Below are 4778 nucleotides of genomic sequence, written 5' to 3'. Positions count from 1 at the left end.
AAGCAAACACATGACCTAAAAGATTTTGCAAGTGTGGGGTCTTCAAAAAAAAAAAAAAAAAAAAAAAAACAAGGAAAAAGAAAAAAAGTACACACTTGCAAAAAAAAAATTCTGTTCTTATTTAAAAGTCATTTCTTAATTCCTAACCATAAGTTGTTTTTAAAAACACACACACTTTTAATATTTTTCAGCTGTCATGCCCACTTTAGTGAGTCTACATGTGTGGGTACTCCATAAAATCTCAGTGGTGGTGGCAGATGTCTTCTCTGAAATATTTCATGTGTTGCTGGGGGTGGGGGAAGTGTCACTTTTGTGCCATGAACACCATTCCTTCTGAAGGCTCTGATTTGGGACAGCCCCTCTAGAGCAAACGCTGCATTGCTTGATGTCACTCAAACGGGTGGTAAGCAGCAGAGAAACATATGACTATGTCAAGATGAAAAAAGGAATTTTAAATAATAACATATTTATGAGGCCCTTTACAACAGCAAAAGAACGGCTGTAAAAAGAAATCAATAATTGTTGTAATTCCGGCTTGGCTATGGGAGAATAAAAATTTATATCTGTTGTCTGAAGTGAACAAAACCTATGTTCATGGAAGCTCTACTCAGTCCAAGGAAGAGTCACCTGGTTGTTGGAGCCTCAGAGTATCTCTTCCTTTGCATTCCTCTAGCAGTTTCATGATGTATCACACATTTTCACACTTAATTGCATGCTGTCTTCCTTTCTTCTCTAATTGTTTAGAGGTTTAGTGGTTTAAGAGATGTTTTTACTTACTTTGAATTAACTTGTATTCTTTCTCCTTCAAGATGATTACTGTGCTGAACAGAAGATACTTGATAAATATTTAATTGACCCATTAATTCATTCAGTAAATTTCATTAAGCATCTACCTTGGGCCAGATTTAAAAAATGCCATGCGGCCTTGCCCTCGGGTAGCATACACATTTCCAGTAGAGAAAGCAGAGATTCCAGCTATGAATCCCAGGAACAGAAGTAAAACTACATCCAGTGATATGAGCTTTGAAGGAAGAATACCACTTGCTGAGGGCGTCTATCTGGGGATCTCATGTCAAGGGGGGATGGGGAGAAGGTAAAATTTTCTAAGCAACTGATACTTTAAGTCCAAAGGGTAAGTTTATATTATCAAGGGAAGAGAAATAGAAACATCTTGGGAAGAGGAAAGTGCAGGCTCGGATGAATAACTGAAATAAGACTAGTGTGTTGGGAGAGTAACAAATACTGGGTGAATAGAGGAAGATTCTGGAAAGGTTAGCAGTGGCCATGTTGGCCCTTACGGTCTATGATAAGGATTTTGCACTGTGAAGTCATTAAGGGTTCTCAGCCCTACAGTAGCATGATAAAATTGACTTTTTAAGATGATTCTCCCTGCACAGAGAATAATGATATAGTTAACAGATAGGTAAAACTTAATTAGAAAGAATAAATATAGAGACAGGGAGACCAGAGGAAAAAAGATTTCATTAGTCTGGGTGAAAAATGACACAGCCTTGAACTAGGGAGCAGTGGACATGGAAAGACACGACAGACTTGAGGTATGTTTGGAAAATCACATCTTTAAGACTTGATGATAGATTTGACGTGGAGTTTGAGAGCAAAAGGAATATAAAAAGAATACACAGAATTCTAGCTTGAAAAACTAAGTGGTATAGTACCCTTTCCCAAGATGGGGAAATAAAAGGGAGTGTGGGCCTAGACTGAGGAAGAGGGGGGAATCAATAGCCAGCTTCAGTTGTAAAATTTCAACTGACCCTGAGTTATCAAATTGGAAGTGTTGAACCAGCAGTTGGACAGATCTGGAGCTTGGAAGAGAGTTGTGTTTTTTTTGGTTGTTTTTTGTTTTTGTTTTTGTTTTTCCTTTGAGAAGACAGTTTGGGAGTCATTAACCTACGGAGAATTTTTGGAAACAGGACTGGCACATATCACCTAAGGAAAGAGTAGGTGAGGGGAGGAGCAGAGGGCCCAGGGCAGAATCTGGAAGAAGTCGAAACAGGACAAGGAGACATAGAAAACAGATCAACATAGAGGGAACAGGAGGAAAGCAGCGAGTGGAGTGTGAAGTAGCCTAAGGGAAGAGAATCCAAGAGGCCCCACCTGTTGACTGTCCCTTAAGAGAAGCTGCACAATCACCAATCAGTACCTTCCATTCAGGTGTCTGCCTTGGGTCATTCCTGTTGGAGTTTATGATCAAAACACAGATTTCTTTCTCTGTCACTAATGTCTTCAGTTTTACATCATTTTTCTCCCAATGGGTCTTACATGAGCTGTTCTGGAAAACACATTTCTCTTTGTGAAACTGCATGGCTACAAAAGGAATTCTTGTATGCCAGGCGATCTCTATTTTTAGGTCAGACCATCTTAAACATAGAGTCCAAATTTGGTGAAAATGTATCTAGTATATGGTGTAGTTAACAAACAAGTAAGTGGTAATTTACTATTCCATTAATAAATATTTTTGCCAACAGATGTTAAATGAGCTATAATTTATCTAACCAGCCTTCATGCCACCTTCTTATCACCAAAAAAAAAAAAAAAAAAAAAAAAAGATACTTTAAAAAAGTACCGGGGAGCAGCCTGGGTGGCTCAGTCAGTGAAGTGTCCGACTGTTGATTTTGGCTCAGTTCATGATCTCATGGTCATGAGATTGAGCCTCAAGTCAGGCTCCAAGCTGGGCATGGAGCCTGCTTAAGATTCTCTCTCCCTCTCGCCCTCCTCCTCCACTCATGTGTGCACACACATTCTCTCTCTATCTCTCTCAAAAAGAAAAATTGCCAAAAATGTGTAAGGGATGCAAGAAGATTAAAAACAAGTATATTTTATTAGAAAAATTTCTGATGGGGTGCCTGGGTGGCTCAGTTGGTTAAGCATCTGACTTCAGCTCAGGTCATGATCTCACAGTCCGTGAGTTCGAGCCCCACGTCAGGCTCTGTGCTGACAGCTCAGAACCTGGAGCCTGCTTCAGATTCTGTGTCTCCCTCTCTCTGCCCCTTCCCCGCTCATGCTCTGTCTCTATCTCAAAAATAAATAAAAATATTAAAAAAAAGAATAAATTCTGATGAATGTATATTCTTTGTAAAATTTTTCTTTAAAGGTCTGTGTGAAATATATTGTTGGTGGGAATGTAAACTGGTATACTTTGGAAAACAATATTATTTTATCTTTTTAAACTTTTTATTTAATAATGTAATGTAGAAATTGCACATAAGTGTATAGTTCTCTGAATTTTTACAAACTTATCACACTTCTAAAGCCAAACAGTCTGATCAAGAAACAGAACAATTCCAATACCTCAGAAAGTGCTTTGATATTATATTTTTTAAAGTTGAAGCTTCACTAACCCTATAGCAATTCTACTTATTCACACACACATATGCCATATATATATATATGTGTGTGTATATATATATATACACACACAATTCTGTTCGTATACATGTATACCCACATGTATATGTGTGATACTGTATATATATATATATATGTATATATATATATATATACACACACATCAGCAATTCTGTTCATATACATGTATATACACACACATATATATACACATACATATATATGTGTGTGTGTGTGTATCTACAATATAAATTCTTACACGCAACTCTCAGAATTGTACCAGAATGTTCATAACAAATCTGGTTATAATAGCTTAAAATTGCAAACAATCCATATAACAATCACCTGGAAATAACAACTTGCAGTATATTCGCAGAATGGAATATAATACAGCAGAGAAAATTCAAATGAATAAAAAACCTCTAAGCACAACAACATAAATGAATCTTAGAAACAAATATTATAAACATAATGTTTATGTAGAAAAAGCAAATTCCAGGAGAGTAGAATTAATTGTATGACACCCCTTTTATAACATTTTAAAATGAACAAAATATATTTAGGCATATGCAAATGTGTGACAGAAACAAAGAAGCAAATAAAAACACAATAAATACAACATTAATAATAGTGGTTTCCTTTTAGGTGAGGCAGAGGGAGGGGACAGGAAGAAGCACAAGGGTGAGTGACAGTGCAGTATATCATCGAGACCAGGGCAATTATGAAAGCAAAAGGGGACACTATTAATAAGTAAAGCAAGGAAGTGATGGTAAGTAGAGACTGTCCCAAGGCAAACCTGGACTGTGGATCACCCTAGTTATTCACAACCAGTTGTTAGATTGATTGGTAAGTTCATGGTCATATTAATTAACTAATACAATTAATAATAATAATTAGTATTATTATATAACTAATATAATTAATATATCATAATAAAATTAATAATTATAATTATAATAATTATAATATAATTAATTAATTAATATAAACTAAAGAGGGACATTCATGAACCAACAATTTATGACTGATTCAATTCAGGAATCATCGAGGTCCAAATATAAGTAATACTTTGTCGATTTAAAAATGTTAATTATGTAGTGTCCTGGGCTTTAATATTAATCCTTGGGGGCATGAATGAGAGGGATGGAACAGAACAACCATTTCCTAAAAGAGAGTCTCACTCAGGAAAGGAGGTGGAAGGGGGAACAGTTAGCCATTGTCCAGTCCCCTCTCTCCCAAGATCCAAAGAGTCAAAGTTCACAATGTAACAAATGTAATGAATGAAATGATTATTTGATTTTATACCTAATTGAGGTTAGGCTAATTACTTAACGAATTTCAGGGCACTCAGACAGGTTCAAGTTCTACCTAATTATTAAGCCAAAGTAATTGGATCCTGACAAAGTAGCTGA

Source organism: Leopardus geoffroyi, chromosome C1 (genome assembly GCF_018350155.1).
Source record: "Leopardus geoffroyi isolate Oge1 chromosome C1, O.geoffroyi_Oge1_pat1.0, whole genome shotgun sequence".
Taxonomy (NCBI): Eukaryota; Metazoa; Chordata; class Mammalia; order Carnivora; family Felidae; genus Leopardus; species Leopardus geoffroyi.
This window is presented reverse-complemented; position numbering follows the sequence as displayed.